Below are 12,222 nucleotides of genomic sequence, written 5' to 3' on the forward strand. Positions count from 1 at the left end.
AAGTGATCAAGGTGGTCATCAATAGATTTGCTATAAATCAATATATCATCAAAATAGACCACAACAAATTTTCCAATGAAAGCATGCAGAACCTCGTTCATTAATCTCATGAAAGTACTAGGTGCATTAGTTAACCCAAAATGCATGACTAACCCCTCATCTAAACCAAATTTAGTTTTAAAAGCAGTTTTCCATTCATCTCCTAATTTCCTACGAATCTGGTGGTACCCACTACGCAAATCAACTTTGGAAAACACAACAGCACCACTAAGTTCATCAAGCATGTCATCCAATCGTGGAATAGGGTGTCGATATTGAATGGTGATATTATTGATAGCTCTACAATCAACACACATACGCCATGTTCCATCTTTCTTAGGCACTAAAATAACCAGAACAGCACAAGGACTAAGAGACTCATGCACATAACCATTGTCGAGTAGTTCTTGCACTTGTCACTGAATTTCTTTCGTTTCTTCCAGATTTGTCCTGTATGACGCACGGTTTGGCAAAGATGCACTAGGAATAAGATCAATTTGGTGCTCAATCCCTCGTATCGGTGGCAGCCCCGCTAGGATCTCACTTGGAAACACATCAGCATACTCCTGCAAAATGTTAGCAACAACAGGGAGCAAAGAATGCTGCATGTCGTGAACCGAAATCAAAGCATCCTTGCATACCAAAGCATAGGCAATAGAAGTGGAAGCAACCAATTCATTAATATCAGATTTAGTAGCAAGCAAGCAATGTCCTTTCAATCTTATCTCATCTTTCTTACTACTAATAGATCTGACATTTTTTTCGCTCTTGGTTTTAGTTTTCTTAGCTTTAGCAATATCATCATGCACAATAGCTTCAGGAGACATAGGAAGCAAAACAATTTTCTTATCATGGTGTATGAGAGAATACTGATTTGATCTACCATGATGCATACAATCCGTATCAAATTGCCATGGTCTACCTAGTAGAATATGACAAGCTTCCATAGGCACAACATCACATTCAACAACGTTATGATATGATCCAATAGCAAAATTAATTCACACCAGTCTTGTTACCTTAACCTTGCTGCTTTTGTTGAGCCATCGAATATGATATGGATGTGGGTGTGGTTTGGTTGTAAGTGCAAGCTTCTCCACCATATCGCTGCTAGCCAAGTTGTTGCAGCTACCTCCATCAATTATCAAACGGCACGAACGCTCTTTAATGACACACTTTGTTTGGAACAGTGTATGCCGCTGATTTTTCTCCGCCTTCTCCATTTGTGCGCTAAGCACACACTGCACAATGAGGCTGTCATAATGATCTGCATCCTCTGCACCACTCTGCTCTTTTGGTTGTTCCTCACTACCTGCATGGTCAGCAGCAAGCAAACCAAGTGTATCTTCATCAAAATCACTAGCAGAGGAATACCCACCATCTTCTTTGACCACCAAAACATGCTTGCTAGGACAGTCACGCTGGACGTGTCCAAAGCCCTTGCATCGATGGCACTGAACATCTCTTGTTCTACCCGTGGATGCAACTGAAGTGGTACTAGTGGCTGGTTTCTGGGCAGTCTTGGTTGCTGAATTTGTGGGAGGAGCACGTTGTTTGTCACTGGATGGAGATGGTGGTGCCGGCCGACTCAGAGAGGGAGTGGGTGGAGGTGCACGTCCGGTCAAAGAGGTAGTCATGCACGGCTGCCATGATGTAGATTTTCCTGCAGAAATATTAGTCTTGGTATTAGCACATCGCCCATGCACTTCCCTTTCAGCTTTACAAGCAAGATGAAACAAACAAGTTACCTTAGTATAATCTTTATAAGCAAGGATGTCCTGAATTTCACGGTTTAAACCACCCAAAAATCTAGCCATAGCAGGTTCCTCATCCTCCTCTAAGTTACAACGCAGCATACCCATTTGTAACTCCTGATAATATTCTTCTACACTTTTAGCACCCTATCTCAATTGTTGCAACCTATTTAAAAGATCACGTGCATAGTAAGAAGGAACAAATCTAGCTCGCATGACTCATTTCAAAGCATCCCATGTTTGTGGCATGTTATTAGGATTTTTCTTGCCATGTTCTATCCACCAAACAGAAGAAAAATCAGTGAACTCACTAGTGGCAGCCCTAACACGTGTATTTTCAGGAAACTCATGACATGCAAACTTTTGATCAACAACAATTTCCCAAGTAATATACGCATCAGGATCCTATTTACCATCAAAAGGAGGTATCTTAAATTTTATCTTACTGAAAGCATCATCACTATTATGTACCTCACGTCGTCGGTAACCACCCATATCTCTGCGATTATTGTGTAGTCGTCGGCGATCATGAGCATCTGGGTCATCTTGTTCAGTATCAGCATCCCAATTGTCCTCGACACGCTCATCCTTGTTGTTATCTCCATCATGCCCATTAGTGGTTTTGGCATGCATCTCATCAAAGCGCCTCAAAATAGCAGCAAGGCTTTTGTCAATACAAGCTCTCCAGCCCTGTAAGCTTGGTGTTGGTGGCAAGCTGCGTGGCCTCCAACTGCCCAATCTTCTCATTCGTCACCTGCAAATCATCATCGAGCCCCTCGACGTGCCCCTTCACTAGCTTTTCAAAATGTTGTATGATGCCCTTGGTGCGGGGAGAATGTGGCACATTCTGACTATCCTCTGATCCTGTCATGGTTAGACGAACAAAGGCAACAAGAAAACAGGTGAAGAAATAAAAACCCTACAGCTATTAGGATGTAGCTACTGCAAGGCGCTCACTCTCAACCCGTTACACAAGCTCTTACCAATTCTTACCTTGCTCAACAGGAGGGGACGGCTACCAACAGGTCTGCAACCGTGGAATAAAGTGTATCGGTGCCGCAACAACAGGACCTGTCAAGCTGTAGTCGAAATATATGGAGCTATAGGTGGGCTGAAGCAAGGAAGTACTAGCACCACGTTAGTCACAAAAGCAAGCTGAATAATCGTTCAATGGTGGTACTTTGCTGGTCCTAGCCTAGACCGTGCTAGAGACGCGAGCCTGGACATAAGGGAAGTCACAACACACCACCAAAAAACAATAGAGAAGCACAATGAACAACCCCTTTTCTTCCTGTTTTTTTGTCTTTCTTTTCTTCTTTTTTTCTATTTTTTTTCATCTTTTTTTAGGGGATCCTCAAATCTGATTATATGAACAAAAGGACTTCACAAGAGTCACACACCACACAAACTTTTTCCGAAAGGATAGGGGTATTTTGAAAGGATAGAAATCAGATTCGGACTCAAGATAGCAACAAGGCAGCCGTCAATTCGGACTTCAAACTGATTCCAACTCGAACTCAGCACCACGTGGGATTCAGTCTTAAACAAACTCAGAGTCCTACTCGAACTTGAACACAAGGATGTATTCAGATCCAACCAATAGAAGGTTTTATATGGTACCACACGGCTATGACCAGAATGTGACAAGAACTCGAAACTCTAAAGGACTAAAACTAAGACCAGCAACTTGACACAACCGATGCAACCGAAAACTCAACAAGCCCTAACTAAGCAGTGCTAGCAAAGGCTCAAAGGATTTTTCGGATTGCGGGTAAACTAATCTACTAATTTTTTTTGTCTTTTTCTGGACTATGGGAAAGTAAAACAGCGAAGGATTGGAAGTCTCTCACCAATAAACCTTGCTCTGATTACCAACTAATATGAACCCACTAGGGTTGATTCCCGATCTTTCGATGAGAGGTGTGGGATAACTCAATTGGTCGATGGAGACGACATTCACGTTCCGACTACAGCCTTCCAAGCTGCGCCTTAGCAACCGATACACCACCTCCAATGACTGCCGCGATCTAGTGGAGCGCGTCTATTGGAGGTATGCCCTAGAGGCAATCATAGAGATGATGATATTCCATTTGTATCCATGATTTATATTGTGTTCCTTGAATATCCATTAAAGGCTACTTGAATTGATTTGCAATTATGTGAATTGTGTGTGAAACTCTTTACTTGTATGGTTATTCTAAAGTTGTCCATAGTCGGAGTTCATGTGAGGACACACATGAATATTAGACTAGCACATGTATTAGTTGATGACTATGTTTCACAAGTCATGGACATGGAGATGTTGAACTAATAATAGGGCACATGTGGAGACATGTGCTAGGACTGACCCAGCACGAGAAGTAGTTCTCTCTTTAAACAACATATACGCTTTGTCCTTAGACCTGAGATTGTCGCATGTATTCAAGATGTGGATCGACCTACTTAGGGGATATCAAATGCTACGCCGTAACAGGGTAGTTATAAAGGTAGCTTTCGGGTTTGTCAAGAAGCATGCTATGAGACATGGTTAATCAAGATGGGATTTGCCCCTCTCTGATTGAGAGTGATATCTCTAGGCCCCTCGAGTGATCGGATCCGAAAATGCATGGCCATGCTACGTACGGTTAAGAGTTAACCTACAAAGGGATTCTGAATCACAGGATCGAGAAAGAGCGGTCGGCTTGAAGCTAGACCAAATATCGTGAGGCAAAGGGAATAGCATGTATATTATGTTGTGATGGTTCGTCTGATATGATCTTCGTGTGCGTATAGGAGTTGGCACGTCTTGCTAGAGGCCGCTACCGACTATTGGGCCGAGTAGGAGTACTCGGGCCATGTCTATACGTATCCGAACCCATAGGGTCACACACTTAAGGGGCTGGAAGCCCAATTCGGATGTGATCCGAGTTGGATTAGGTTTAGAAGTACTAATGGGCCTCGGACCCAGAGGCCCGTTAGGAACCTCTATAAATAAAGGGGTGGGGGCGCCCTAGGGTTTACACCTTTTGGCGAAACACATCTGCCGCGCCTCCCACGCCCTCGCCTGTTGCAACTCGCAGATCTAGCAGTCCGGCTTGCGACACTTTCTCCCTGCACGTGTGGATACCTTGGAGGTGTTGCGCCTGCAGCACTTGGACGAGCCGCCGACGAGCCGTGGCACGAGGGTGATCTTGCTACACGTGGACGAGCTGCTGAGGAGCTGCTGGACGTTGACGTGATCGACTACGTACAACTACGTTGATCGACTACGTACGACTACGTTGATCGTCTTCGCTGCATCGACGCAAATCTACATCTTCCGCACCAGTAGTGCGTCGAGTGGTAATCCCGTGATCCTTATACGGCAGTTCTTCCTGATTTTACGCGGTAGAAATTTTGATTTGCACTAGTGTAGCCTACCTCGTATCCCAACAGTGGTATCAGAGCCGTAGCTGTTTAGTTTTGGATTTGGGATGTGTGCATATGGAGATATGCGAGTTTTCAGTTTGATCTATGTCCTGGTTTCGTGCTCTTGCTGCAATGGTAGTGTAACGACATACTCCTACCGGTCGGTTTCCGCCATCGGAGTTAAGTGATACATGTAATTCCAGTTGCAGTGAGCGAAGATCAATATGATTGGTCGAATCGAAATCCCGGGTCATACGCCAGGCACATTAGATGTGCAATAGTAGATGGGATCTACTACCGGGGTCAAGATTTTTGCCGTATGCGTATGCTTCGGTAAATCAGCCGTAACTTATCGGTACAATCTCAGATCGGGGCGAATTTTATATGAAAATTGATCTACAGAAAAAGTTACACATGAAATTCAACCGCTTTGCCGTTTTTAGCGAAATTAGATTTCCCAAATTTGGCTTGGAAGATGGAGTTTCGGGCATCCGAAGTTTGGAATGTTAGGACACTTAACTCTGTTTTGCAAGATGTTTGTATCTTGCGATCAGTATGGCCCCTTTGTGTATGTGATGCATGTGTGTAACTCATTTGTGACCTGTGTGTCGCGCGTACGGCAACACGGCAGGAGCCATATGTGTTGTCACTTTATTGTATTTAATGGTCTGCGTACCAATCTGTGATGATCCAAGCAACTATGTAATCTTCATTACTAGCTTCTTTACTAGCTATTAGGTGTAATAGCATGTTGTAGTTCTTGGAGGACTTATCACTAGGAGGATGGCGCACATGGAACATGGAGATGGAGATCACCATGGTAAACAGGTTCTATGGAGATGGAGATCACCATATGAAAACGGGCCATACTGTGTCACAACTGTGTGAATGCTATTCTATTTATGTTTTACTTTCTGCATGCTGTGATGTTAGAAGTAGAACGATCCCTCACAAAAGTTTAAGTTAGTATGCCCTCCCAACTAAAACTTGCACCGTCCCATGTCTTGTACAATTAGTGGTGGATCTATGAAATTAGGGTGCCACTAGTTTTCCTTGACTAGACGGGTTTGTGTCGGACACTTACATGCATAAGGGTTGGTTTGCTTGACAAGGTTATCTTAACGGTTAAGGACCTTGGGGCAGAAAGGTTGGACGCTGAGACATAGAGATGTCACCCAACAACAGGAGTCATATGTGATATGATTAGCAAAAGTTGCTTATCGATCTATCTTGTTTGCTAGCGGTGATGCTAAAGCTCACTAGTAGACTTGTTAGTTGTGGATCCTGAATCACTAAGTTTCAATAGAGGGATATTGATTTTAGTGGGAGTAGATTCTGTTAAAATAGTTTAATGTGATTTTCTCTATCATGGATACGTTTGTCTTAGTGTATTTTGCATTACTTTTGTTGTAGATTAAATGGCACCTAGCAGCACTACACCGTTTGCTTTGCGTTCGGTCCTTGAGAAGGACAAGTTGAATGGAACAAATTACTCGGATTGGATCTGTAACCTGAGAATTGTTCTCAGGGCTGAGAAAAAGGAAGATGTTCTAGACAACCCACTACCAGAAGAACCTGCTGATGATGCACCCGCTGCTGCTAAGAATGCTTACAAGAAAGCATGTGATGCTAACCTCGAAGTAAGATGCCTTATGCTTGCTTGCATAAAACCTGAGCTGCAGATGCAGTTCGAAACAAACCATGAGGCGCACGATATGATCGTGGCGCTTAGAGACATGTTCCAAACATAGGCTAGGACTGAAAGGTTCAATGTGTCTAAGGCCTTTGTGGAGAGCAAGCTAGCAGAAGGCGCAGCAGTAGGACCACACGTAATCAAGATGGTTGGTTACACTTAACGGTTGGAGAAGCTGGGCTTCCCACTGGGCCAAGAGTTGGCCACTGATTTCATTCTTTCGTCTCTTCCGCCTAGCTATGGGAACTTCATCTCGAACTACCATATGCATGGGACGGAGAAGGGTCTGAATGAGCTGTGTGGCATGCTTAAAACAGCAGAGGCTGACATCAAGAAAAGCGCTAGTACCAGCCATGTGATGGCTATACAGAACAAGCCTAGCTTTAAGAAGAAGGGCAATTCTTGGAAGAAGAAGGGCAAGGCTGGAACGTCCAAGCCAAACCCAGCGCCCAAGGTTAAAGCTGGACCTGGACCTGCTCCAGACAAAGAGTGGTTTTACTGTCATGAACTTGGTCACTGGAAGAGAAACTGCAAGCAGTACCTAGCTTCGTTGAAGAATGGCGGAAGTAAGAGTACTTCTACCTCAGGTACGCTTGTTGTTAATGTTATAGACAACATTTTTCTCCCTGATACAATTATTAATTCTTGGGTATTTGATACCGGATCGGTTGCTCATATTTGCAATTCGATGCAGGGAATGATAAGAAGTAGAAGCGTGGAAAGAGGAGAAGTTGATTTCCGCGTGGGCAATAATGCAAGAGTTGCTGCGTTGACCTTCAGGACGATGCAACTCCACCTCCCGTCAGGATTTATTATGGAGTTGAATAATTGTTATTTCGTTCCTAGTTTAAGTCGAAACATTTTGTCTCCTTCATGCTTGATGAAGGATGGTTATTCATTTGCGAGTGAAAACAATGGTTGTGTGATCTATAAGAATAATATGTTTATGGCTTTTGCACCCATTGTGAATGGATTATTTGTTTTAAATCTTGATGGTTCACCTGTCTGTAATGTAAGTGCTAAAAGGCCTCGGCCTAATGATTTGAGTCCTACCTACTTGTGGCATTGTCGTTTGGGTCATATAAGTGAAAAGCGCATGAAGAAGCTCCATTCCGATGGACTTCTAACTTCGTTTGATTTTGAATCATACGAGACATGTGAGGCTTGCTTGCTAGGCAAGATGACCAAGACGTCTTTCACAGGATTTCCTGAGAGAGCACTACACTTGTTGGAACTCGTACATAGTGATGTATGCGGACCAATGAGCACGACGGCCAGAGGAGGATTCCAATACTTCATAACTTTCACTGATGATTTTAGTAGATATGGCTATGTCTACTTGATGAGGCACAAGTCTGAAACCTTTGAAAAGTTCAAGGAATTTCAGAATGAAGTTGAAAATCAGCGTGGCAAGAAAATTAAGGTCTTACGATCTGATCGTGGAGGCGAGTATTTGAGCCACGAGTTTAGCAATCATCTAAAGAGTTGCGGAATTGTTCCACAACTTACGCCGCCTGGAACACCTCAGAAAAATGGTGTATCCGAGCGACATAATCGAACTTTGTTAGACATGGTTCGATCAATGATGAGCCAGTCGGACCTACCGTTGTCATTTTGGGGATACGCTCTAGAAACAGCAGCTTTCACACTTAATAGGGTACCATCTAAATCCGTAGTTATGACACCATATGAGATATGGACTGGAAAGGTTCCTAGTTTGTCTTTTCTAAAGATTTGGGGATGTGAAGTGTTTGTCAAGTGACTTCAGTCAGACAAGATCACACCCAAGTCGGATAGGTGCATTTTCGTGGGATATCCAAAGGAAACTTTGGGATATTATTTCTACAACCGATCAGAAGGCAAAGTGTTTGTCGCTCGGAACGGGGTTTTCCTAGAGAAAGAGTTTCTCAAAGGAGAAAAGAGTGGAAAGACAGTGCATCTTGAAGAAGTTCAAAATGAGCCGATCGGGCAAGAATCAATGAGTGATGCTAACGTAGCAGAACAAGTTGAGATACCCATGGCAAGAGAAGCACCACCACAACCAAGAAGGTCGGCAAGGCTCCGCGAAATGCGGGAAATATTATTGTTGGACAATGATGAGCCTGCGACATATGCAGAAGCAATGATGGACCCAGACTCCGAAAAATGGCAGAGTGCCATGCAATCCGAAATAGAGTCCATGGGAGACAATCAAGTTTGGAACTTGGTTGACCCGCCTGATGGTGTTAAAGCCATAGAGTGCAAGTGGATCTATAAGAAGAAAAAGGACATGGATGGAAATGTTCACATCTATAAAGCACGACTTGTCGCAAAAGGTTTTCGACAAGTTCAAGGAGTTGACTACGACGAGACCTTCTCGCCCGTAGTGATGCTTAAGTCCATTCGGATTATTCTAGCTATAGCTGCATATTTCGATTATGAGATATGGCAGATGGATGTCAAGACAGCTTTCCTAAATGGAAACCTAGCTGAGGACGTGTATATGATACAGCCTGAGGGTTTTGTCGATCCGAAAAATGCTGGAAAGGTATGCAAGCTTCAGAGATCCATTTATGGATTGAAGCAAGCATCTAGGAGTTGGAACATTCGTTTTGATGAAGTGGTCAAAGGGTTTGACTTCACCAAGAACGAAGAAGAGTCTTGTGTTTACAAGAAGGTTAGTGGGAGCTCTATAGTATTTCTAATCTTATATGTGGATGACATATTGCTGATTGGAAATAACATTCCTATGCTTGAGTCCGTAAAGACTTCACTGAAAAATAGTTTTTCGATGAAGGACTTAGGGGAAGCGGCATATATTCTGGGCATTAAGATCTATAGAGATAGATCGAGAAGGCTTATAGGATTAAGCCAAGATACTTGCATTGACAAAGTGTTGAAGCGGTTCAGCATGGAAGAGGCAAAGAAAGGGTTCTTGCCTATGTCACATGGCATACATCTCAGCAAGACTCAGTGTCCTTCGACTGCTGATGAGCGGGATTGTATGAGTAGATTGCCATATGCCTCGGTTATTGGATCTATCATGTATGCAATGATAAGTACTCGCCCAGATGTTTCATATGCGCTAAGTATGACAAGCAGACACCAATCTGATCCAGGTGAGAGTCACTGGACAGCGGTGAAAAACATTCTTAAGTACTTGAGAAGTACTAAAGATATGTTCCTCATCTATGGAGGTGAGGAGGAGCTCGTTGTAACAGGTTACACCGATGCTGGTTTCCAAACCGACAGAGATGATTCAAAGTCACAATCAGCATTTGTGTTCACGCTAAATGGTGGTGCTGTTAGTTGGAAGAGTTCCAAACAAGAGACGGTGGCCGATTCTACGACAGAAGCCGAGTACATCGCGGCTTCGGAAGCCGCGAAGGAGGGTGTTTGGATAAGGAATTTCCTCATTGAGCTTGGTGTGTTCCCGAATGCGTCCAGCCCATTGAATCTCTACTGTGATAACAATGGTGCAATTGCGCAAGCAAAGGAGCCAAGGAACCACCAGAAGAACAAACACGTAATGCGGCGATTTCATCTCATTCGAGACTTCGTTAACCGGGGTGAGATCAAGATATGCAAAATACACACGGATCTGAACATCTCTGATCCGTTGACAAAACCACTCCCGTTGGCTAAGCATGATGCGCATGTAAGAGCTATGGGTATTAGGTACCTTCTAGATTGACTCTAGTGCAAGTGGGAGACTGTTGGAGGTATGCCCTAGAGGCAATCATAGAGATGATGATATTCCATTTGTATCCATGATTTATATTGTGTTCCTTGAATATCCATTAAAGGCTACTTGAATTGATTTGCAATTATGTGAATTGTGTGTGAAACTCTTTACTTGTATGGTTATTCTAAAGTTGTCCCTAGTCGGAGTTCATGTGAGGACACAAATGAATATTAGACGAGCACATGTATTAGTTGATGACTATGTTTCACAAGTCATGGACATGGAGATGTTGAACTAATAATGTGGGCACATGTGGAGACATGTGCTAGGACTGACCCAGCACGAGAAGTAGTTCTCTCTTTAAACAACATATACGCTTTGTCCTTAGACCTGAGATTGTCGCATGTATTCAAGATGTGGATCAACCTACTTAGGGGATATCAAACGCTACGCCGTAACATGGTAGTTATAAAGGTAGCTTTCAGGTTTGTCAAGAAGCATGCTATGAGACATGGTTAATCAAGATGGGATTTGCCCCTCTCTGATTGAGAGTGATATCTCTGGGCCCCTCGAGTGATCAGATCCGAAAATGCATGGCCATGCTACGTACGGTTAAGAGTTAACCTACAAAGGGATTCTGAATCACAGGATCGAGAAAGAGCGGTTGGCTTGAAGCTAGACCAAATATCGTGAGGCAAAGGGAATAACATGTATATTATGTTGTGATGGTTCGTCTGATATGATCTTCGTGTGCGTATAGGAGTTGGCACGTCTTGCTAGAGGCCGCTACCGACTATTGGGCTGAGTAGGAGAACTCGGGCCATGTCTATACGTATCCAAACCCATAGGGTCACACACTTAAGGGGCTGGAAGCCCAATTCGGATGTGATCCGAGTTGGATTAGGTTTAGAAGTACTAATGGGCCTTGGACCCAGAGGCCCGTCAGGAACATCTATAAATAGAGGGGTGGGGGCGCCCTAGGATTTACACCTTTTGGCGAAGCACATCTGCCGCGCCTCCCACACCCTCGCCTGTTGCAACTCGCGGACCTAGCAATCCGACTTGCGACGCTTCCTCCCTGCACGTGTGGATAACTTGGAGGTGTTGCGCTAGTTGCACTTGGACGAGCCGCCGACGAGCCACGACGAGCCGCGGCACGAAGACAATCTTGGTAGAAATTTTTTGATTTGCGCTAGCGTAGCCTACCTCATATCTCAACAGTTATCACAGTAGAGATTCAATGGGTTGGACGCATTCGGGAACACACCAAGCTCAATAAGGAAATTCCTTATCCAAACACCCTTTTTCGCGGCTTCCGAAGCCACGATGTACTCGGCTTCTATCATAGAATCGGGCACCATCTCCTGCTTGGAACTCTTCCAACTAACAACACCACCATTTAGCGTGAACACAAATCCTGATTGTGACTTTGAATCATCTACATGTGCCTACATTATTAGTTTGACATCTCCATGTCCATAACTTGTGAAACATAGTCATCAACTAATATATGTACTAGTCTAATATTCATGTGTGTCCACACATGAACTCCGACTAGGGACAACTTTTAGAATAACCATGGAAGGGACCATTCTAAACTTGGGGGCGGAAGCACCGGGTAATGGCATCAGGGCCTTCCTCTTTCCACCTTTATCGGGTTCAATCTCTCTTTGAGCTCCAATCTC

The 12,222-nt window shown here is 43.8% G+C and overlaps 1 pseudogene; it reads right to left on the minus strand.

Moving 5' to 3' along the window:
• Positions 1-455: 455 nt before the first annotated feature.
• On the minus strand, positions 456-2,664 carry LOC140221851 (uncharacterized; annotated as a pseudogene).
• Positions 2,665-12,222: the final 9,558 nt, after the last annotated feature.

The sequence above is a fragment of the Setaria viridis genome, chromosome 2 (assembly GCF_005286985.2).
Source record: "Setaria viridis chromosome 2, Setaria_viridis_v4.0, whole genome shotgun sequence".
NCBI lineage: Eukaryota > Viridiplantae > Streptophyta > Magnoliopsida > Poales > Poaceae > Setaria > Setaria viridis.